Here is a 24916-nt window from a genome sequence, read left to right as displayed (position 1 = left end):
GGCCGCCCGCCTGCAGTACCAGCATCTGCTTGCACGGCAACAGCAGCGGCCAGAGGAAAACTTCACCCTCGGGAACGGGCGGCTTCCCGTCTGCCGTACCCGGTTTTGATCGACCGGTGACTGCCGCGATCGGATAAGGGGCGGGTGGAAATCTCTACCAGGGTAGCGCACCTCCCGCCTGCAGTCCCGGGGCTCGGTCGCTCGGTGAAAGCAGCGAGCAGAAAACAGGTGGCCAGTGCGCATGCGCGGCTGCCCGCCTGCAGTACCGCGGTTTGGCCGCACGGTGGCGGCAGAGAGCAGCAAAGGCGCCACTGCGCATGCGCACTGTCCTCCCGCCTGCCCCACTCGCCCCCACCCCACGCCCGAGGGAGGAGAAGCAGCACAAGCCACCTGGGGAAAAAGGTCCCCTTTCCCACCCCCACACCCCCCCCGGAGTAAGCCCCATCAGTTGCTGTAGGCCTGCGGCATCAGGGCTGGGACAGGGAGAGCAGCAAGTCAACAGGTCCTGGAGGGTTAAAGAAGAAAATCCATCAGGGGAACACAGCTGCCCTTCTGAAGGCAGGCTGCCCGGGGTGAGGGGGGCAGCCGTGCGTCGGGGCACAGGGCAGCCAGGCAGACCAGATGCCAGCGGCTGCCCTGCAAAGGAGTTGTGCGCTGCTGAGCCTTGGGCTTCGTTGGCTTGGCAGCGCCTCGCCTCGCCACTGCTCATCCTGCGTAAGCACGAGGCTTCAGCGAGCACAGAACAGGAGGCCAGGGGAAGCGGGGGGGAGGAATGTCACCGGGGAAAAAAAGTCATGCAGGGGGGCCATCTCAGGGGACAGCGTCTGGGAGGGCACAGACACACGCAGAGGGAGGGCGGGGGAGGAGGCGGACACTGCCGGACAGGGGCATGTCTGGGCAGACACGCCATGGGGAACATGCATGGGGATGACTGACACCAGGGGGGTCCCCCCAGGATAATCCACAATGGGCAACTCACCTGGGCTCACCTGCAGCAGATGATCCGCTCCAGATAACCGACCCACTCCGGAGAATCCATTCCGGATAAGCCCCAGCAATGCCCCTCAAACTGCTGCTGTTTCACCCCAAATTTTCCCCAATTTGGGGTTTTTGGGCCGGTCGTTTGGTGGTGCTGATTTCTGTTTGGATGGCTTGGCTTTTTTTGTTGTTGGGGTTTTTGGGGGTTTTACCTTATGGAAAAGCAAAAAAAGTCAAAGGAACAAAGTTGGGATTGCTTTTCCAAACGGTTCACTTCTGGGTCTCTTTGGCCCTTTCCACAACAAAGAAATCGGTGATTTTTGCTCCTGGTTTTGTGCATGAGAATGGTTAGTGGGGTTCCACCCCCCCCCCCCCCCCCCCCCTTTCCAGCTGCACAAACCCAGCAGGAGTGGGCTTTCCCAGGAGCCCCCAATTGTTTTCTTTCCCCCAAACCTGTTTGGGTGTTTTGGCTGTTTGGGGTTTTTCACCCCCCACTGCAGACCCAGACTCGAGGGCTTTGGGGTGTTTGTCTGCCCTGGCAGCAGCTCCCAGGCGGCCTGCGCAGCCCCAGAGGGGGAAGTCCCCATCTGGGGGAATCGGCCCCAAATCGGGATGGGAGAAGGAGAACGGGAAAGGGGCAGCATTTGAAAGCGCTTTTGTGTCTTCAGTTGATTGGGGGGTGGGGGTGGGGTGTGTGTCCAATTTTTAAATCCTCTCTATAAACATCTCTATCAACATGGTTTCTTTGCATTTTAAAACCTTATATAGCATAGACATTTGCACTTGTGTGTCTGCTTACACATCCTTACAGAGTACATCTATAGTTTATATATACTATCTATTTTACATTTACATACAACACCTGTTTAGACTTAGCTATTAAATTTACACTTACACCTACTTAGGCTATTTACACTTACACAGAATATCTATTTACACATACCTGTTCAGACTTCCATATTAACACGTATATAAACCACCTATTTAGGCTAGCTATCTGCTTACTTACCCTTTGACACTTCAATCTTTTTCGACTTCTCTATTTAGACATCTACTTACAGTTATACCTAGGCTTATTTCACTCTATATAACCTCTATTTAGATTACACATCTGCTTAGACTATGTAACACACACTAAGCGTAGATGCTCGCTCTAGCCAGACTTTCTTCTGCTTTGAATTCCTTCATCTGTCCTTTTTCTTCATTTTAAACTCCTTTATTGTTTAATTTAGATATTTAGACAGTCGAGTTACTTTTGTGTTTTAAAACCCTGTATCTCGATGTAGAATTTCTGTATCCTGAAATACGTTATATAATATAGGAGAGAGAAGTTCTTATTTTATATATATTGACATGTAATATTAATTGATAGATGTATAAAGGGATTTTAAAATAAGAGGGTTTTGTAATAGCCCCCCTGAATTTTCAGGCATTTGGGGGCTGCAACCCCCCTTTTTGGGGGGGAACCCCTACATGACGCCCCCACTCACCTGTTCCTCTGACGCATTATCAGCTCCCCCAGTGACACCGGGGCGCCCCGCATGACATCATCACACCACCACCACCACCCCCCCCCCCCCCCAATTTTATTCACCCCCAAGAAGGGCACTAAACAAGGGAATCTACTCCAACCTGCAGCTCATTACTTTAATAGTGCCATTTACAAAGGTACACACACACACACCCCCACACCCCCCAGAAAAGGGGGAGCTCTGCTAAAATCTAAAAGGTGGGGCAGCCCCCCAAACAGCTGCAGCCCCCCCAGCCCCTGTCCACAGGCTAGCGGCCGCCCCACGGCGGAGCGGGAGCGTGCCAGAGGACAGTGTCACATCTCTCTCGGGCTCTGCTCGGCCACGCTCCCGCGCTGGGATGGGCTCCCCGGGGCGACAAACAGCCCCGGTCCCTGGGGGCCCCGACTCTCCCCACCAGGCAGCCCTCGCGGCCGCACCTGCGGGGCACCCGCTGGAGACAGAGCCGGGAGCCCCCAGGCAGAGGGATGGCCCCTTACCTTCACCACGCTTAACGACCGGCAGGCAAACCCGGGCCGGGGGGCATCTCTTGAGCATCACGAGACACTGAGAAGACATCTGAAAAACAGAAATCCCAAACTATATTTCAGCACGTGAATAAAATAGCACAGAAGAAAATGGAGGAACTCAGTCAGCACAAGGGATAGGAAGGAAATTGAGCCGCAGCAAGATTCTGGGCAAACGGGTCACGTCAAAACACAACACCTCCTTTAAAAGCTAGAGGGACTGGAACACTTGAAAACGGTATTAAGACTAACCGATACCATTTTGAACAGATTCTTCGCGTAACACTGAACGCTCTGGCTGGTGCTGGAAAACGTCTCATCCCTTCCTTACGGCACCGCTGCGGGGAGATAACCCCGTGAGGCTGCGGGGCAAAGTTGTACCGTAACCGGAACCTCCGCTTACAGATCCGCCGCAGCAGCTACAGCCCTCGCCCTGCCGCCGCACGTCTTGCTGCCTGGCTCCATGAAGCCTGAAGCGAAGCGTCAAACTTGAAAGAGTAACGTAAAAAATTAAGAATAAATCTCAGTAATGCACTTTGTGCTGAGAAGGCGGGCGCGTGTTTACGCACATCCAATATGAGCGTCTAGGCTCTGAAAGCTTTCCATTTTCCTTCTGCGTTCATTTAACTCACACAGCCGTTCACACCCGCCATAAGATTATCTATCTCCAAAATACACAGCAGCAACGTGACTGGGGGGTTTTGGCGTGTTATGGAGTCGGGAGGGACGTCCGCCCAGCTGCCCCGCCCGAGAGATGCTGCTGAACTGCCAGGGAAACGCGCATCGAAAGCGAGACTGAAATAAAATACTTAAGAGCGCTCCCTCAAAATACTGTTGGGAAAAAACCGCCCCCACCCCAACATTCAGTCGCCCCTCGTTAAAGGGGAGAAATAAAACATAGCAGCAAGGAGCTGGACAGAGAGAGATGAGGACAAACAAACAGCACGGGTCTACGTGACAGAGAACGTGGAATTAGAACACAGAGAGGGGGAGCCGGACAGAGAGAGAGGCCGAGAGAAAAATCTAGACGGGCTACGGCGGGCAGAGGCAGGAATTAAAACCTAGGGACAGGGAGCTGGACAGAGGGAGACGGAGATCACAGGGAACAGCGGCGGGTGCAGGAAGAACAGGAATTCAAGAATAGGGAAAGGGAGCTGGACAGAGAAGAACTCAGGCAGGCAAGTAACAGTAGCAGGGTACAGAGCAGAGCAGACGAACTAAAAAGCGCGGCGGGAGCGTTGAGGCAGACAGAGAGAGATTAAGAAAAAAGTCACGGGCTACGTGGCAAAGCAGGAGGAACTCAGAAACGGGGATGGCAACCAAGGGAGAGTGAGCTGGTGAAGGATAACGGGTATTCAAAGTGAGGGACGGGGAGCTGGGAAAAGCGAGGCAGAGAAAAACAGAATCACAGAGAGAATCACACAAAGCCAAAAAAGAAGAAACTGAACAACAGGAACAGGTGTCACTAGATTTGAAGGATGCCTTCTTTTGCATACCTCCAGGCATAAAAAGTCAAAGCCTATTTGCTTTGGAATGGGAAAGCCCGACCACAGAATGAAAGACACAGCTAACATGGACCGTACTTCCACAAGGATTTAAAATTAGTCCTACGATATTTGGGACTCAGCTGGCAAGAAAAAAAATTAGAAATATAGAAATGTATAGAAAAAACAGAACCCAGGGAGAGGCATACTGTTACAGAATGCAGACGACATTCTGATAGTGGCAGAAAGTAAAGAATAATGTTTTGAAATTTTTAAATTTTCTGGGCCAAGGAAGATGCGGAGTTTCCAGAAACAAAACCCAAATAGGAGAAGAAGCAGCCATTTATTTAGGATTTGAAATATCTCAGAGACAAAGACAATTAGAAAGTGAAAAGAAAGAAACTATTTGTCAAATTCCCGAACCTTGCGGCCCGAAGGAACTGAGAGCTTTTCTGAAAATAGTGAAATAGCGTCAGCTCTGGATTCTGAACTACAGACTGTATGTAAAACCATTATACGAGGCACTGAAAGAATCAAAGGATAAATATTTAACCTGGACGCCCGGATGCCAAACGGCATTCAAAGAACTGAAAAGAGCCTCAGTGATGGCCCCTGCATTAGGCCTACCCGATTTCGCTAAACCTTTTGAGCTGTTTGTCCACGAAAGACAACATTTAGCCCTTGGAGTGCTGACACAGCGACTGGGAACCTGGAAGAGACCCGTGGGCTACTTCTCCAAACAACTCGACCACGTGAGTAAAAGATGGCCTGGATGTTTACGGGCAGTGGCAACAGCAGCGCTGCCGATCCAGGAAGCCCCAAAGTTAACAATGGGACAAAAGATGACAGTATGTGTCCCGCACATAGCGGTGACTGTTTTAGAACAAAAGGGGGGTCGTTGGCTATCCCTTAGCAGAATGTTGAAATATCAAGTTGTTCTGTTAGAACAAGACCATGTGGAATCGAAGGCTACTGCTATACTGAATCCTGCTATGTTTTTAACAACAGAAAACCTTACGGACAATTTCGAACACGATCGCTTGCTAACTATTGAACAAGTCTATTCCAGCAGACCAGGCCTGAGACACAAACCTCTGGGAAAATCCTGATCTGGAGTTGTTTACAGATGGAAGCAGCTCTGGGCGAGAAGAGAATGGCCGGATATGCTGTCGTTATCACCGCCGAGGGAATGGAGTCAGGGGCGCTGCCTGCGAACACCTCAGCACAGAAAGCAGTATTGGTAGCGTTGAAGCGAGCTCTGCGAATGGCAGAAGGACGAAGGATAAATATCTAGACTGATTCCAAACATGCATTTGGTGTGATCCACGATCATGGAGCTACTGGGAAGGAAAAAGGACTGCCATCAGCCCAAGAATCATTGATACAGCATAAAGAAGACATTCTCCAACTTCCGGAAGACGTGCAGAAACCAAAAGAAGTGGCGGTAAAGCGTTGCAAAGCTCATCGATTCGGCCAGACGGCTGTAAACATAAGCAAACGATTGACAGATAAAGCTGCAAAGAGGACTGCAGAGCAAGGTATCCTTGCACTAGTACCAGTAAAACAGATCGGAATTCCAAAGTTGAAACCGAGATTATTATAATAAATTGGATGAGCAATTAGCAGAACAATTGGAAGCATCACAAAACACAGAGAGATGGTAGGTAACACCAGAAAAACAAGTAATAATAATAACAACCCCACAAGTTATGACAGAACTTGCAAAAGAAAAGCATGAGCAAACACATTAGGGTGTAGATGCTACGGTTTTGAGTTTAAAAGCATCTGTAGCGTGTGTAGGCATGACAAGAATAATTAAACCCATGGTAGCTAAGTGTCCAATCTGTCCTAGAAATAATCCCCTGAACCAAAGGAAACCACCTTTAGGAGTAACAAAACAAAAAATTCTCCCGGAAATTATTAGCAAATTAAGTTCTCTGAGTTACCCAGACAAAATAGATATAGCAGTATTTGTTAGTGCTGATGGACAAGTTTTCTAGTTGGCCAGAAGCTTTCTCGTGCTGCACCAACAAAGCTAGAGTAGTAGTTAAAATGTTGCTGAAAGAAATAATACCAAGATTTAGAGTGCCAACAGGAATGTCCTCTGGGAGAGGACCACATTTTTTTGCAGAGGTAGTTCAACAAATTAATAAAATTTTGGGTATAAAATGGAACCTGCATATGCCCTAGAGACCACAATCAAGTGAAAACTTTGAGAAGATGAACCAAACACTGAACTGACATAGTGGAATATTATTGATCTAGGATGGAAGTATTGAGAAAATGATTATTTCAAAACTTCCAAAGGGGGGAAATGTAACCAAAGCGATGAAATCAACCAACCAGAGACGGTGTTCCATTACGGGAACACGGAGCGTACGAATCAGCGCATCTGTCGATCTGCATTTTAGTCCCTAGGCGATCGTTAATGTCAGCAGAACAACAGACAACGTGCTTCTGTCAGAAAAGGATGACAAAACGCGGTTTCGTGTAGCGCACTGAGAAAACTAGCCAAGACTGCCAAGATTAAGAGCCAAGAAGGTAAAAGGCAATTCTGGCAGGGGGAGATCGCGACCACCGACTCACGGACCACCACCGAGCCTGCGCAGTGATTTACATACGGAACGAGCCAGTTTGTACCGATCAGTAGAAAGGACGATAATGAATATGTATGAATACGTAAAATTTTGATCTACAAATTCTACGGGAAAGGTGTGTGAGGTACGCACGCCAGGAGGAGCGATCCCCCGTGCATCTGGCGCCGTGAATAAAGAACGCCTGCTCTTTAATACTAAATCGGCGTTGAGGAGTTGTTTCCGATTTTACCGCGTTTTTCGGTAACACACGGAGTCAGACCAAGAGGGCCAGAGAAAGACAAAATACCGACAGGCTACAGAACAGAGCAGGAGGAATAAAAAAATAAAAACGGAGCCAGAGCCAGGCAGAGAGAGGCGGAGAAAGAACAAGTAGCCACAGGCTACAGGACAGAGAGAGGGAGGCCTGAAAAGACGGGGAGGCAGGGAGCCACTCAGAGCGAGATGGAGAAAGAAGGGGCGGGGGGGCGCCAAAAAAAAAAAAAAAATTTTGCAGCAGGTAAGGAAAGAGAGGGGGCCGGGGGAGAGACAGGGAGGGCCCAGGATGCACAAGAGAGGCAACGGGGCCCCAGTGGCCCAGGACTCACCGCGACTCTCGCTCTCAGCGCTGCTGGCACAATTTAGCCGTTCAGATGCTTCTTTCCCCTCCTCTCCGCCCTGCCTCTTCTGCAGCTCCAGACTCTAGGCCGTCCTCCACCTAAAGAGGATACACGGGTGTCTTACCGCTCTTACGAGATGAGGCTTCCTAGGCACGTAGCCTAGCTCGCTCGTGCACTACACGCCCGTACCCAACTCCCGGTTACGCGTACAGACCCTGCGGTGCACGTTGGTGGCCTGGCCCGCTGCGGGCTACGAAGGGGGATCCTCCCTCCCTCACCTGCAGGGACAGGCTCTCTCTTGCCTGCGGCAGGAAAGCAGCTGGCAGCCAGAGCGCCTTCAGTTTCTTCTGCTTTACCTTTCGTTGGCGTCTCCAGCTTCAGCCGAGGCAGCTCCTGTCCACAGCCGGGAAGGGCTCTGTGTGTCCCTTTTCGCCCCCGCGCTGCGAGGATGGCAACACCGGGCAGAGAGAAGCCACGCAAGCCTGAGACGGCTGCAGTCAACGGCATCCCCGGGGGAAGGACAGACAACCACGTCCTCAGCACGGTCTCTGGGAGAGGGAAAGAAGAAACAGCGACCGTCATTACCGTCGATCGACCCTGGCCAAAGCCCCTCCTTGCGCAGGGGCTTCTGGACACACCGCCCCTTCCCCGCGCTACTGCTAAGGGCCCCTGCGCCGAGGGGGAATCCAGTGCGCTCGAGGGCCGGCTCGCTGCCTTCACGACAGGGCCTGGGGGCGGCCAAGGGCTACGCAGCACGCTTCAGGGGAGGTGCCGGGGCTGGGGGCAGGCGCACGGGGCAAGGGGGGGGCCAGGGGAGGCTGAGCGGGAGCTCCGGTGAGCCGGGGAGGCGGCGGCCATCGTCTGCGCCCTGGGCAGGGGGAAAAGGTCCTCCTCCTTTCCCTCTTCCCTTCTGTCAGCTCCCGGGGAACTCACCGCTTCTCGGGGAGCGGCCGCACCTGGAAGCCCCCAGAAATCAACACGAATCCAACCCCAAAAATACACCGCGCCTACCGTACGCGGCACGGCCGCCCGGCACCCGAGCGCCGGAACACCGCGCCTCCCGCCGCGCCCCGGCGAGCCACGTGACAGGGCCGGCAGCCACTGCGCCAGGACTACAGCTCCCGGCACGCTCTGCGCCACAACATGGCCGCCCGCCCAGCCGCCACACGCACCACCACAGCTCCCGCCACGCCGCGAGCCCGCCCTCCCCGCTCTCTCACCCTGCGGGGCACCGTCCCTCCCGCCGATGCACCCGGAAGCCCCACCGAGCCCTCAGCACAGCCTCGCTCTCCCCACCGCCCGCTCCGACCCGCCGCTGCCCCGCCGCAGCCCTCCTCGGGGCTTGACCCGGCACGCAGCGGCCCCCCACCCAGCCCCCGCTCACCTCCTCCCTCGCTACACTCGCAGCCCGCTGACGCTCGGCCACAGCTCCGCTCCGCCCCGCCCTCGGCTCACACTGGCCCCCCGGAGCAGGGCACCACCCCTTTTCCAGGGAGGAGCCGGCACCGCCAGCCCCACTGCCCGCACCTGGGGCTCCTCCAGCCAGACCCCGCCCACAGCTGAGGCGCAGCAGCAACGGGGGGCCCCCTCCCCTCACCCCCACAGTGCACCACCTCCTCCCCCGGGCTCCATCACAGCCCCTTGCCCCACGCCAAGGGAGCGCAAACGCAGCCCTCAGGCCAAAGGAGAGGGCAGGTGTTGGTGCAGGCGCGCACGTAACAAGTCCCAGGAGCGATTCGTGGCTCAGGGTCCCCAACGCTCCCCCTGCCCCAAGGCCACCTCGGCCACCGTTGCCGCAGCCGCACGGAGCTGGTGGTGGCTGGGATAGTGCTCATTTTCTCCACAGTAGCTAGGAAGGGATACGTTTTGGATTTATGCTCAAAACACCGTTAATAATGTAGAGATGTTTTGGTTCTTGCTGAGCACTGCTTCCACAGTCAGGGCCTCTTCTGGTTCTCTCAGTGCCCCACCAGCAAGTAGGCTGGGACAGCTGGGAAAGCTTTCCCAGCTAACTGACCAAAGGGATATTCCATACCATTTGACATCATGCTCAGCACACGCAGCTGGGGGAAGAAGGGGGAGTCCTTGGGGGGGGGGGGGGGCTACGGCATTTCTCTCCCTAAGTAACCATGACACATGACAGAGCCCTGCTTTCCCAGAGGTGGCTCAACACCTGCCCGCCGAAAAGGAGGAGTGAATTAATTCCTTGCTTTGCTTCCACGCACAGCTTTTGCTTTACCTATTAAACAGTCTTGATCTCAGCCCATGATTTTTCTCACTTTTACCCTTCCAGCTCTCTCCCCCAGCCCACTGAGGGTGGAGCGAGCAAGCAGCTCCCTGGTGCAGAGTTGCCAGCTGGGGCTAAACCACGGCACGCGCTTGTCCGCGTTTGGCAGGGAAGGGACCGTCCGTCGCCCGGCTCCTGGAGCGACGGGCTGCTGGGCAGAGGGGGAGGCCACCAAAGGTGAGGAGCAGGGCACAGGACAGTAGGAAGAGAGAAGAGAAGAGCGGCAGCCGGCTGGACGGGGGCGGGGGGGCGTGTGTGCGTGTAGTGAGAAGGCACGAGGCAGGGAACAGGACGGCCAGAGAAGGACAGGGAGCCTGACGGAGGTGGAGATACAAGCAGCAGAGAGAGGGGAAGAGAGGCAGCAGAAAGAGGGGGGAAGAGCAGGACACAGACCAACAAAGAAGGAAGAGGAGCAGGCTGGAGACGCACAAAGAACCTGGGGCAGGCAGCACGACAGCGAGGGAGGAAAGAAGAATAGGGGCAGGAAGCTGGACCGAGCGCGATGGAGACAGACAAGACAAGCAACAAGAACAGGGCAGAGAGGGAAGAATGAAGCCACGGGGACAGGGAGCCGAGACAGCCAACAACGGAGGGAAGGGGCCGGGGAGGGAACACCACAAAACAAACCATGGGGCTACGTGGTACAGAGCACGAGAAGGCAGAGAATTAAGAATTAGGGACAGGGAGCCAGAGAAACAACAACAAAAAAAAACACCCAAAACAAAGGGAGATGGGGAGCAAAAGGAATCGCAATGCGTACAGAAAGGAGAGAGAAACAATTCTAAAACAGGGTCACGGGGAAGCCAGAGACAGCAAGATGGAGAAAGGACAAAAGCTACAGGCTACAGGGCAGAGAGGGAAGAATTAATGAATAGACACAGAGAGCTGGGCAGAAAGAGATGGAGAAAGGCTGAAGATCACACGGCCAACAGGGAAGAGAGAAGAGAGGGAGGAATTTTCAAAACAGGGGCAAGAAGCCAGAGAGAGGGAGAGAGGCGCAACAATAAAATGGGGACAGGCCACAGGGCGGCGAGGAGGGAATCGATGAATAAGAACAGGAGACCAAAGAGAACACAATGTAGAATGGAAAAAAGGAACAGCGGCCTACAGGGAAGGAGGAATTAAAGATCAGGCACTGGGAGGCAGACAGAGACACATGAAGAAACAAGTAGGAAAAAAAAAAAAAAAACACACAACGGCAATGGGCTACAAAGACAGACAGAGAGGGAAGAAATAAAACATAGCAGCAAGGAGCTGGACAGAGAGAGATGAGGACAAACAAATAGCACGGGTCTACGTGACAGAGAACGTGGAATTAGAACACAGAGAGGGGGAGCTGGACAGAGAGAGAGGCCGAGAGAAAAATCTAGACGGGCTACGGCGGGCAGAGGCAGGAATTAAAACCTAGGGACAGGGAGCTGGACAGAGAGAGACAGAGATCACAGGGAACAGCGGCGGGTGCAGGAAGAACAGGAATTCATGAATAGGAAAAGGGAGCTGGACAGAGAAGAACTCAGAAAGGCAAGAACAGTAGCAGGGTACAGAGCAGAGCAGACGAACTAAAAAGCGCGGCGGGAGCGTTGAGGCAGACAGAGAGAGATTAAGAAAAAAGTCACGGGCTACGTGGCAAAGCAGGAGGAACTCAGAAACGGGGATGGCAACCAAGGGAGAGTGAGCTGGTGAAGGATAACGGGTATTCAAAGTGAGGGACGGGGAGCTGGGAAAAGCGAGGCAGAGAAGAACAGAATCACAGAGAGAATCACACAAAGCCAAAAAAGAAGAAACTGAACAACAGGAACAGGTGTAACCAAAGCGATGAAATCAACCAACCAGAGACGGTGTTCCATTACGGGAACACGGAGCGTACGAATCAGCGCATCTGTCGATCTGCATTTTAGTCCCTAGGCGATCGTTAATGTCAGCAGAACAACAGACAACGTGCTTCTGTCAGAAAAGGATGACAAAACGCGGTTTCGTGTAGCGCACTGAGAAAACTAGCCAAGACTGCCAAGATTAAGAGCCAAGAAGGTAAAAGGCAATTCTGGCAGGGGGAGATCGCGACCACCGACTCACGGACCACCACCGAGCCTGCGCAGTGATTTACATACGGAACGAGCCAGTTTGTACCGATCAGTAGACAGGACGATAATGAATATGTATGAATACGTAAAATTTTGATCTACAAATTCTACGGGAAAGGTGTGTGAGGTACGCACGCCAGGAGGAGCGATCCCCCGTGCATCTGGCGCCGTGAATAAAGAACGCCTGCTCTTTAATACTAGATTGGTGTTGAATAGATATTTCCGATTTTACCGTGTTTTTTGGTAACAGTTTTGGCACCCCAGATGGGAACCTGCTTTTGAATCTCGACGGATCCGCAGGACCGTGGGACCTGCAGTCAGCCCCAAGGAATTCTTGGGGAGAGCTTCCGATCCCCAGGCCAGAGAATTCTGAGAAAGATCCCCTGGACTGAAGTAAACAAGGCATTCGTTTAAGAAGAAACTTAGGTAGAATAATATGTGGCGTTAGCTTCCCACATAGGACAGGATAGTGGGTTTGAGTCCCACAGGCCTGCCCGTAAGGCGCGGCGAAAGCCACGCAGGGTTGGGGCCAAGAGGTACCTCGGTTGGTAAGTCTCTGCTAGGCGAAAGCCTGTGGAGCGGGACCCGAGGGTAGGGGGGTCTTCAACAGGGGGTTGAAGTCTCCAGGGATATCTAGCAGGGGGCTACAGATCCCAGTGGCGGATTCCCAGTGAGACCTCTAACGGGGGTTGGAGTCCCTCTGACTACTATTTGTGATAGTGCACTATCACAACTGCTAGTCGACTGGGAGATGGGAGCATTTCTGAGTAAGAAACCTATCCCACAGAGAACACCTTTGGGATGTACTTTGAAGCACTGGAAAGACATCGGGGGTGATGACCCACTAACTCGGAAACCATTAATTGAATATTGCAATCATTGGTGCCCAACGTATCAATTGGAAGGTGGGCACGAATGGCCAGAACAGGAGACATTGCAATATCATACCATCTTGCAATTAATGTTGTTTTGTAAAAAGGGAAGGCAAATGGGAAGAAGTGGCATATGTTGATTTGTTCTTTACACTGTGGAATCATCCAGCGTGGCAGAAACAGCGTGAGATATGTCCACAGGATTCTACGGCAATGTTTCTGAAAAGAGGAAAATGTGGTGAGAACTTGAAGTGTTGCTCTACTTGTGATACTGGATACTTCACTTGATGGAACTGACAAGAAAATAGTATTGAATACAGCCAGAAGGCAGGTGCAGGGAGCACATGCTAACAGGAATTTACAGAGAACAACGAATAAGAATTTTCCATCTACAAATCCCGAGTGGGACCCTAATCAGCCAGGACCCAGGGGAATGTTGACTAGATGTCAGAGACAGATTTTATTTGGAGTAAGACATGCAATGCCAAAAGCCATAAATTTTGACCCATTTATTAAGTGAGACAAGAATTAAAGGAGTCCCCTTCAGCCTTTATGGAAAGACTGAAGGTGACCACCAGAAAATATACTCATTTGAACCCAGAAAAACACAGAAAAAGCAATTCAGTTGGTCTCTATATTCATAAGACAATCAGCCCCAGATTGGGGGGGGTGGGGGGGGGGAGTAAAAAAACCTTCAGAAACTAGAAGAACCTGAATCCAGAGATCTGGGTAAAATGCTTGAAGTAGCTTGGCATGAAGGAGACCAGAGGAATCAACCCTAGCTGAACACCTGGTTACACTGAAGCTAGGGAATGAAGAAATAGAATTTTTGGTAGATACGGGAGCCACTTCTTTGGTATTGAATACACGTAAAGAGAAAGTTGATCATAAACCAGTAGGTGTTGTTAGTGCGACAGGGCAAAGAAAAATTAGCCTTTCTTAGAGCCATTAAAGTTTAAATTGGAGAAGCAATGGGCAACTCACCAGTTTCTGTATATGCCTGAATGTCCACTGCCTCTGTTATGATGAGATCTATTAAGTAAATTAGATGCTCAAGTAACTTTTAAAGATGGAGAGATTAAATTACTAATACCAGAACAGAATCAAAAGCCACAGAGGCGAGAGCGTTTATGTTACAGGATTCCTCCAGGGAGGAACAGGTTCCCGAAGAAGTGGAAAACGTAGTAATTCCTTTGGTTTGAGCGAGCGGAGCTCCGGAGCGACCTAAGCGGGCAGAGCCGGTAAAAGTAACCTTAAAGCCTGGAGCCAAGCCGGTAAGGCAAAAACAATACCGTATTAAGCGAGAGGCTCGAAAAGGATTAGAGAAGTTAATTATAAATTTGTTTCAGAATATGAGCTCTTAGTAGAATGTGAATCAGAATATAGTACTCCTGTGCCGCCAGTAAAGAAATCTAGAGGCAAAGAGTATTAGCTGGTTCACGATTTAAGGGCTATATCTCAGGTGGTCCAAGATCTACATCCGGTAGTAGCTAATCCATACACTTTACTGACCTCTTTTAAAGGAGGAGCATAAATGGTTTACTGTACTAGATTTGAAGGATGCCTTCTTTTGCATACCTCCAGGCATAAAAAGTCAAAGCCTATTTGCTTTGGAATGGGAAAGCCCCACCACAGAATGAAAGACACAGCTAACATGGACCGTACTTCCACAAGGATTTAAAATTAGTCCTACGATATTTGGGACTCAGCTGGCAAGAAAAAAAATTAGAAATATAGAAATGTCTAGAAAAAACAGAACCCAGGGAGAGGCATACTGTTACAGAATGCAGACGACATTCTGATAGTGGCAGAAAGTAAAGAATAATGTTTTGAAATTTTTAAATTTTCTGGGCCAAGGAAGATGCGGAGTTTCCAGAAACAAAACCCAAATAGGAGAAGCAACAGCCATTTATTTAGGATTCGAAATATCTCAAAGACAAAGACAATTAGAAAGTGAAAAGAAAGAAACTATTTGTCAAATTCCCGAACCTTGCGGCCCGAAGGAACTGAGAGCTTTTCTGAAAATAGTGAAATAGCGTCAGCTCTGGATTCTGAACTACAGACTGTATGTAAAACCATTATACGAGGCACTGAAAGAATCAAAGGATAAATATTTAACCTGGACGCCCGGATGCCAAACGGCATTCAAAGAACTGAAAAGAGCCTCAGTGATGGCCCCTGCATTAGGCCTACCCGATTTCGCTAAACCTTTTGAGTTGTTTGTCCACGAAAGACAACATTTAGCCCTTGGAGTGCTGACACAGCGACTGGGAACCTGGAAGAGACCCGTGGGCTACTTCTCCAAACAACTCGACCACGTGAGTAAAAGATGGCCTGGATGTTTACGGGCAGTGGCAACAGCAGCGCTGCCGATCCAGGAAGCCCCAAAGTTAACAATGGGACAAGAGATGACAGTATGTGTCCCGCACATAGCGGTGACTGTTTTAGAACAAAAGGGGGGTCGTTGGCTATCCCTTAGCAGAATGTTGAAATATCAAGTTGTTCTGTTAGAACAAGACCATGTGGAATCGAAGACTACTGCTATACTGAATCCTGCTATGTTTTTAACAACAGAAAACCTTACGGACAATTTCGAACACGATCGCTTGCTAACTATTGAACAAGTCTATTCCAGCAGACCAGGCCTGAGACACAAACCTCTGGGAAAATCCTGATCTGGAGTTGTTTACAGATGGAAGCAGCTCTGGGCGAGAAGAGAATGGCCGGATATGCTGTCGTTATCACCGCCGAGGGAATGGAGTCAGGGGCGCTGCCTGCGAACACCTCAGCACAGAAAGCAGCATTGGTAGCGTTGAAGCGAGCTCTGCGAATGGCAGAAGGACGAAGGATAAATATCTAGACTGATTCCAAACATGCATTTGGTGTGATCCACGATCATGGAGCTACTGGGAAGGAAAAAGGACTGCCATCAGCCCAAGAATCATTGATACAGCATAAAGAAGACATTCTCCAACTTCCGGAAGACGTGCAGAAACCAAAAGAAGTGGCGGTAAAGCGTTGCAAAGCTCATCGATTCGGCCAGACGGCTGTAAACATAAGCAAACGATTGACAGATAAAGCTGCAAAGAGGACTGCAGAGCAAGGTATCCTTGCACTAGTACCAGTAAAACAGATCGGAATTCCAAAGTTGAAACCGAGATTATTATAATAAATTGGATGAGCAATTAGCAGAACAATTGGAAGCATCACAAAACACAGAGATGGTAGGTAACACCAGAAAAACAAGTAATAATAATAACAACCCCACAAGTTATGACAGAACTTGCAAAAGAAAAGCATGAGCAAACACATTAGGGTGTAGATGCTACGGTTTTGAGTTTAAAAGCATCTGTAGCGTGTGTAGGCATGACAAGAACAGTTAAACCCATGGTAGCTAAGTGTCCAATCTGTCCTAGAAATAATCCCCTGAACCAAAGGAAACCACCTTTAGGAGTAACAAAACAAAAAATTCTCCCGGAAATTATTAGCAAATTAAGTTTTCTGAGTTACCCAGACAAAATAGATATAGCAGTATTTGTTAGTGCTGATGGACAAGTTTTCTAGTTGGCCAGAAGCTTTCTCGTGCTGCACCAACAAAGCTAGAGTAGTAGTTAAGATGTTGCTGAAAGAAATAATACCAAGATTTAGAGTGCCAACAGGAATGTCCTCTGAGAGAGGACCACATTTTTTTGCAGAGGTAGTTCAACAAATTAATAAAATTTTGGGTATAAAATGGAACCTGCATATGCCCTAGAGACCACAATCAAGTGAAAATTTTGAGAAGATGAACCAAACACTGAACTGACATAGTGGAATATTATTGATCTAAGATGGAAGTATTGAGAAAATGATTATTTCAAAACTTCCAAAGGGGGGAAATGTAACCAAAGCGATGAAATCAACCAACCAGAGACGGTGTTCCATTACGGGAACACGGAGCGTACGAATCAGCGCATCTGTCGATCTGCATTTTAGTCCCTAGGCGATCGTTAATGTCAGCAGAACAACAGACAACGTGCTTCTGTCAGAAACGGATGACAAAACGCGGTTTCGTGTAGCGGACTGAGAAAACTAGCCAAGACTGCCAAGATTAAGAGCCAAGAAGGTAAAAGGCAATTCTGGCAGGGGGAGATCGCGACCACCGACTCACGGACCACCACCGAGCCTGCGCAGCGATTTACATACGGAACGAGCAAGTTTGTACCGATCAGTAGACAGGACGATAATGAATATGTATGAATACGTAAAATTTTGATCTACAAATTCTACGGGAAAGGTGTGTGAGGTACGCACGCCAGGAGAAGCGATCCCCCGTGCATCTGGCGCCGTGAATAAAGAACGCCTGCTCTTTAATACTAAATCGGCGTTGAGGAGTTGTTTCCGATTTTACCGCGTTTTTCGGTAACACACGGAGTCAGACCAAGAGAGCCAGAGAAAGACAAAATACCGACAGGCTACAGGACAGAGCAGGAGGAATAAAAAAATAAAAACGGAGCCAGAGCCAGGCAGAGAGAGGCGGAGAAAGAACAAGTAGCCACAGGCTACAGGACAGAGAGAGGGAGGCCTGAAAAGACGGGGAGGCAGGGAGCCACTCAGAGCGAGATGGAGAAAGAAGGGGCGGGGGGACGCAAAAAAAAAATAAAATTTTGCAGCAGGTAAGGAAAGAGAGGGGGCCAGGGGGGAGAGACAGGGAGGGCCCAGGACGCACAAGAGAGGCAACGGGGCCCCAGTGGCCCAGGACTCACCGCGACTCTCGCTCTCAGCGCTGCTGGCACAATTTAGCCGTTCAGATGCTTCTTTCCCCTCCTCTCCTCCCTGCCTCTTCTGCAGCTCCAGACTCTAGGCCATCCTCCACCTGAAGAGAATACAAGGGTGTCTCACAGCTCTTACGAGATGAGGCTTCCTAGGCACGTAGCCTAGCTCGCTCGTGCCAGAGCTGGGGGCAGGAGCACGGGGCAAGGGGGGCCAGGGGAGGCTGAGGGGGAGCTCTGGTGAGCTGGGGAGTTGGCTATCTTCTGCACCCTGGGCAGGGGGAAAAGGTCATCCTCCTCCTCCTCCTCCTCCTTTCCCTCTTCCCTTCTATCAGCTCCCGGGTAACTCCTGGGGCTGCCCTCACCCGCTCGCCTTTAGCATACCAGAAGCCTGCCTCGGCAGGTCGTTTGAAGCTTCCCATCCCACCAGCCCCAGTAGTGCAGGCACACAAGGAGACACCCCTGCACCCACCAAAGGGGCTCGCTCACCTCGCCGGCAGCCCTAGGCCTCACCCGACACAGGGAATCGTGTCCGACACACCACCACGCTGCAGCAGGAGCGGAGGAGGCCTTTCCTTACCAGGAAGCAGCAACGAGCACGGCGGCATCACCTCGCAGGCACCGCAGCATCGCAGGGCTGTCACCTGCGGAGAGAGCAATGGGGATCACAGGGACGCCACCGCGCGTGCGCGGCTCCCGGGCTCAGTACCCAACTCTGGTCGCTGGGCAGCAGCATTATCTGAATTACTCTTCTCGATTAATACCATCCAGAAACCGTAACTTGGCTGCATCCACAGAGCTTCTATTCCTCTGCACCTTTCCCCCTCGCAGCCCCGGCAGCACCGTTCATTGCCTCTGCACCAAACAGCAAAGCGTCTCGAGCATTTCAGTCCTTTCCTCTCGACTGCTTACAAAAATCTGGTGCTTGCTACTGTCCATGCCACTGCCCGCCCCCCCCATGCCCGAGGGAGGAGAAGCAGCACAGCAAACCTGGGGAACAAGGTTGGGTCCCCCACCCCCGCAGAATAAGCCCCAGGAACTGCTTGTAGGCATGTGGCATCAGGGTTGTGATAGGGTTTTGTTTTGGTTTTCTTTTTTTTCCCCTGCCTTCTTTACATAATGTAATAATTGGGGTTGCTTTTCCAAACTACTGAGTTCTGTGGGGACTTTTTGTGCTTTTACCCTACAAAAAATGGTCATTTTCACTTTCGGTTTTGTGCATGAGAATGGTTGGTGGGTGCTTTTAGGTGGTTGTTCCTTCCCCACCACCACCCTTTTTTTCCTTTCCAGCTGCACAAATCCAGCTGAGTTGGCTTTCCCAGAAGCCCCAAGTTGTTTTCTTTCCACCAGAATTCTTCCTGTATTTTCACCCCCCATTGCAGACCCAGAGTCAGGGGGTTTGAGGTATTTTTGTGCCCAGGCAGCAGCTCCCAGGCTGCATAAGCAGCCCCACAGGGGGAAGTCCCCGTTTGAGGGAATCGGCCCCAAATTGGGATGGGAAAGTGAAGACAAGGGAAAAAAAAATCCTGAATAACCTGAAAAAGAACACCTACTCCAGCCCACCAAGCACCCGTCACCTTGCCTGACTCACCTCCAGGGCCCAGATCACGCTCGGCTCATCACTTAGTGCCCTCAGATCACAAAAAAAAAAAAAAGAGTAAAACCCATAATGGAGCCCTATAGCCATCAGTCACATCTTCCCTCCAGTACTACACACAGACTCACCTTCTTACAGCGCTCCCCTGGGCTCTCCTCCGTTGCCCTGCACGACTCATCCATCTGCACCTGGAAAAACAGTGTTACTGAACAAGTCACCTGGAGGCACAGCAACAGCTTAACCATTCCACAGCTCTCGCGCCCCCGTAGGAATACCATCTAGAGCCCGACTACAGCCTGCCGTTAAAGGAAATGCGTTAAATCAAACATTAAGCCCTCGCACGTACAAGCCGGAACAGCAAACACACGGCACGCTCGCGCACCCAGGGCGCAGCCCGACGGAGGTCCACGCGCACCTCGCCGGTCTGATGCGGAGCCGCCCAGCATCCCTGCGAGCACAGCTGCAGGCGCAACAGCAGTTTCACCTACACCCATCTCAGCGCGCAGCGCTTCTGAAGCTTTAAGCTGAAAGCCCTACCTTGACCCTTGGCCCCACTAGAAGCGAGCCGTGGCTAGGACTCCACAGAAACACAGCAACACAAATTGCACACCCACAGCGGCGACAGCCTTGCAGCTATTTAGACCAGGAACAACAGAGAAAAGTAAAACAGCTTCATCACCCGCACAGGAAAAGCAGCAGACGGAGACAAAGGGTCAGCATTCACAGCCCTTACAGAACACAGGCGTTCTCTCTCCTTCCACTCCTAAACCCATCCCCACTTAGGTCTAAGTATCGCAGCCCTGCTGGGGCAATATCGAGAGCGGGGAACAAGAGCCCTGCCGCCCGCCGTTTGTGCGGCAGGACACAAAAACAGAGGGACATGTTTTGCCACACACAACCCTGAATCTCCTGAAAATTTATGTTTACCAAAAATAGCCATTTGGAACATATTCCCAAAAACATTCGGCAATGAAACGCTTACGTGCTTGACACCCGCACATTTTTGGGGAACTTGCTATTTGCTTCCTGGTTTTGCTGGTCTTCCCTCAGAAGTTCTACCTGCAGCCAAGTTATTCCCACCCGCCCGACCGGTTCAACCATTCACCTTCCTGGTATTACCAGCACATTGACACAGGCGAGGAACTTAACTGCTCTTCTAAAACTATCCAAATGACAATCACAGCCCTGAAAGAGGAGTGGAAGAGAAGAAAAGGAGAGATCAGGCAGCAAAGATGCCCTGCAGGCTGCTGCCAGCCAACACTGCACTCTTTTGTTAAAGCCACCCCACCCCCCCAAACGCAAAAAAAAAGCCCCATGACTTTGTGGAGTGCGGTTTTTTTTTCTTTTCCGCAGTCCTTCTGGAGCTCATCCCTGTCTCAGCATCTTGTCTTGTCAGAGCATGAAGATGCAGATGATCTGTATCCCGACGACATCTGCATGGGATGAATACATTTTCAGAAATAGACCAGATCTGTGAGACTCCTGTCACCTTTGTGGTTTTAATAATCATAACTCAATTTTGTCGACTGACACACTTGTGAGAACTAACTTTGAAACTTAGCCTCTCCTTGGGGAAAAAAACGTGTTAGACACCAAATGAAACTGATTCAGAGCTCCGAACCACGATGGAGCCGATAGAGCTGCTGTGACTTAGTTTGTATGATTAATTAATTGGTTAATAACTATCCTAAGCAGCACAGAAAGAAGAGCTGGACCCAAAGAGGGTGTGCTGTGCTGGATCCAAAAAGCACCCTTCCTCCAGAGACCCGCCTCAGGTGGCGAGTTCGCTCTGGTGCATGCCGGCCTCCCGAACTTCGGGGTCCGATGTGACCGGACCCCCACCTCCGGGGAGGGTCCGCGTACCCTGCCCAACCCCTGCTTTCCCCTGCAGCCCCCAATGCCCCCACCCCACCCCAACCCCCCAGCCTGCACAAGCAGCCAAACCGGCTTCTGCTTTTGGCCCCCAAACCAGCTCACTTTGGGACCGTTTCTGAGCTAAAAAGCCCAGCTGCTGAGCCTGTTCTCAAGTCCCAAAAATGCAGCACTCGACCTCTGCTCCTCAGCCCAAAACCACACGACTTAGTCCCCTCGGTCAGGCCCTCAAAACGCACGACTCGATCTGTTTCAGGGCCCCGGCGTCAGCCACAGGAGCCTGCTCTCACGGCCCAGGAACAGAAGAGCTGCGCTCTCCCCGCTCAGGGACCAAACCAGCTGAGCCTGGCTGCGTCCCGGCCCCCTCCGCAGTCCCCACGGGCAACGCTCAGGGCCGCGGAGAGCGCAGCCACCCCGCAGCCCCGCACCCCCACGGCCCACGCGGGCACTGTCGGGGAGGCCTCGGGAACTGAACTGCGCGGGCCCGGCCCCGCACCCCGGCGGGGCAGCCCAGCGCCGGCCCGGCAGCGCTTTCCTCCTGCTCTCGCAGGCCTCGTTTCCCCGGCACCGCCGGGCCCGCACCCCAACCCCACAGGGGGCCGGGCCCAGCCCGCCTCCAGCAAACCGCGGCGGCAGCAGCCGGGGTCCCTGCCTGCCTCGCGGGCAAGGGGGGACCCGCCCGGCACCGCAGGGGCCCCCGCCGGGGTCGCCGCCGCCGCCCGACCCCGACGAGGAGCAGCCGAGAGCCGGGTGGGGCTGCCCCTACTTCCCCACGGCCGGGCACGGGCTCGGCCCCAAAACCCAACCACCGACCCACGACAGCGCTCGGCCCGGGGCCGCTGCTGCCCGCAACCCCACCCCGGGGACTCCGCGGACCGGGAGACCCCACAGCCGAAACCCGCCGACCCACAGCGCGCCCAGCCACGCACGCGGCTCCTCACCTGCCCCCCGGCGCGGCTCCGGCTGCCCCACGGCCCGGCACGGAGCCGAACCCGGCCACCGGACCATCCGCCGCCCCCCCGCAACCCCCGGACGCTCCGGGCCGGTTCTCGTCCCTTTTCGCTCCGACGCCTCGAGCCGAGCCGGCCCCGCTCCTCCGAGCTACCGGCGGTGCCCGCTCTGCTGCTCGGGGCCGGGCCCTGTTCTCACCCGGCCGCGAGAAGCCGCCCCGGGGTCTCCTCGGTGCGTCCAGCCCCGTGCCGTGCCGGAGCGGGGAGAGCCGGGTACGAGCGCGGAGCCCTGGGGCAGGGGTTGCCCCAGTGCCGCCGACGGTGTGGGGGGGTGTGTCGTCGTCCCCCGCCCCACGCGGGGGGCGCACACACGGTACACCCGCGGGCAGGGGCATCCCCGGGGAGCCGTGCGGCCGGGCTGCGCCGTAGGAGGGGAAGGTGATGTTGGTTTCCCATTTTCCCCGCAGCCTGATCCTCCCCCCTCCCCCGTACTGAGTTGCCCCCCCCGCCCACCCCTTCCCGCGCGTTACAGCCCGCGAAAAAGCTTTTAACAACCCCATCGACAACACTCCCTTTATCCCTCTTCCAGCAGCAGCAGCAGCGAGAGATTAAGCCAACTGCAGCAGAGAGGAGGAAGGCAAGGAGAGCCTTTTCAAGCAAGGGCAGGACAAAAATGCACGGCGTGGACAGGCACAGGAGAGGCTGCGTTATCTGGAAAGCACAACACCTACCCAAGGGCAGAAAATAAGGAACGAATCGTTTGCAAGGAGCTGCAGCAGACAGGTCACCTTTTTCTTTATTGCTCTCCTGCCCTTTGTTATCCAAAGCGATAGGCATCACCACCGGGCAGAAAATAGCTGCCTAGATTTACACGGACAACCAGAAACAATCAAGCCACCCAGGAAAAAGTTCACAGCAGAGGTATAACACATCAGCAGCTAAAACATTTGTTACGCAGGCACAACCAGGCACTAAACAAAGGCTTTCCAACATTGGAGATCTAGAACAGGTAGACATTAGCACAGAAGCGCAAGGGGCTCCGTCACCCTGCGCAAATCTCCCCGTGCCTACACACGCACACGTTCAGAAGTTTTTTATCAGAAAACGCCTGACTGAGCCATTTGCCACAGTCACGAGACTCACGACATGACACACGAGGTGGGCCCAGAGTTTTAAGGCAAAAATACCTCCCCCGCCCCCCACCCGAGATCTTTCAGGCTCCAGACCTGCCATCTCCCCGCACCAAACCTCCCCGGCCAAGGGTTTCAGGTGGCCCAAAACACAGTACACAGAAAATAAACGGGGAAAGCCCTACATTGTGCAAAAGAGAACGATGCCCGACCAGAGCTTCTCTGCGGGGCCCGAGCTCGGCACGGAGCCCCCCCCCGGCACGAGCCCGGCCCCGGGGCCGGCACGGAGGAGCCAGCCCCCCCCCCGGCACGAGCCCGGCCCCGGGGCCGGCACGGAGGAGCCAGCCCCCCCCCCGGCACGAGCCCGGCCCCGGGGCCGGCACGGAGGAGCCAGCCCCCCCCCCGGCACGAGCCCGGCCCCGGGGCCGGCACGGAGGAGCTAGCCCCCCCCCGGCACGAGCCCGGCCCCGGGCCCGGCACGGAGGAGCCAGCCCCCCCCTCACCCGCCCGGCCCCGGGCCCGGCACGGAGGAGCCAGCCCCCCCCTCACCCGCCCGGCCCCGGGCCCGGCGCGACGGAGCTCCTCCCGCCCGGCACCGAGCCCGGCCCAGGCCCGGCGCGACGGAGCCCCCCCCCGCCCGGCCCAGGGTCGGGCCCGCACGGAGCCCCCCCCACCCCCGGCCCACAAGGAGCCCCCACCGCTGTCCGAACTCACCCACCAGCGCTCTCCGGCCCCCGGCTACGGCCGCGCTGCTCTCTCAGGCGGCTGCCGCAGACGAGGATCGGGAGCCGCCAGGCCTCCACGAGTCCCGAGGGGATGCCGGCCACCGCAGGGGATGGCTGCCTGCGGCCGGACTGCCGCGGCGCTCCCCGCCCAGCTCCGAGCAGTCTCCGCCGGCCACGGGCTTCCCACGCCGGGCCGCAGAGGGGCCCCGGCACCGCAAAGAGACCCCTCGCGACCCGGCCGCCCCACGCACCTCTCCCACCTCCGCTCCGCCGCGCACGCGCCACCGGAAGCCCGGGCCCCGCGGGGCGGCCCTTAGAGGGCGGCCGGAAGGACCGGCCCCCACCGGCCCCGCCCCCGCGCCGGACCGCCCCCGCGCCCAGCCGGTGAGCGCCAGCGCCCCCTGCTGGCCGGGCCGCGCTCAGCTCGCGAGGGCGCCGAGGGCCGGGCGGGGCGGGACGCGCCGGCTCGGGGCCGGCTCCTTTCGGGGCGAGCGGGCGAGCGAGAGACCCCTGCGGGCCCCGGTCACGGCCGGGCAGAGCCGCGCGCCCTCCGGGAGCGGCTGAACGGGGCTGCCGCTCGTGACACGTACCGAGCCGTCCGCGACGGGAGCGAGCAGAGGAGGAAGGGGCCGGCGGCCGCGGGGCCCTGCCCGCAGGCACGGGGGGGGGGTGCGGGCTGGGGCCCGTGGGGCCGCCCTGCTGGGCCGCTGCCCTGCGCCGCACCGCGCTGGGGGCTGGGGCCCGACCGGCGCCGGGGGACCGGGGGCAGCCACGAGCAGGGGGCCTGAGCTTAGCCACGGCCTGCAAAACACCCCGCAGCGTGAGACGCTGCGAGGCCAAGGTGGTCCTTGGCAATGGGGGCGCCTGGGCTCGGCCTCCGCCGTACCCGTCCTGGGTCTGCGTGGCGTTCCAGGGGAACGGTGTTCTCCTTGTGCGGAAGGTGGGCTGGCCGTTCGGCCGT

At 54.2% G+C, this 24916-nt stretch overlaps 1 long non-coding RNA gene across 1 annotated transcript; it reads right to left on the bottom strand.

Annotated features, from left to right (window-relative positions):
- Positions 1-2730: 2730 nt before the first annotated feature.
- LOC135310217 (uncharacterized) lies at positions 2731-24224 on the bottom strand. Its single transcript, XR_010370392.1, has 7 exons — positions 23945-24224; positions 19407-19466; positions 18171-18325; positions 17676-17785; positions 7679-7788; positions 3266-3351; positions 2731-3065 (listed from the first exon to the last, which is right to left on the bottom strand). It is a non-coding gene; the product is annotated as an uncharacterized LOC135310217 (long non-coding RNA).
- Positions 24225-24916: the final 692 nt, after the last annotated feature.

Source organism: Phalacrocorax carbo, chromosome 31, assembly GCF_963921805.1.
Source record: "Phalacrocorax carbo chromosome 31, bPhaCar2.1, whole genome shotgun sequence".
Taxonomy (NCBI): Eukaryota; Metazoa; Chordata; class Aves; order Suliformes; family Phalacrocoracidae; genus Phalacrocorax; species Phalacrocorax carbo.
This window is presented reverse-complemented; position numbering and strand designations above follow the sequence as displayed.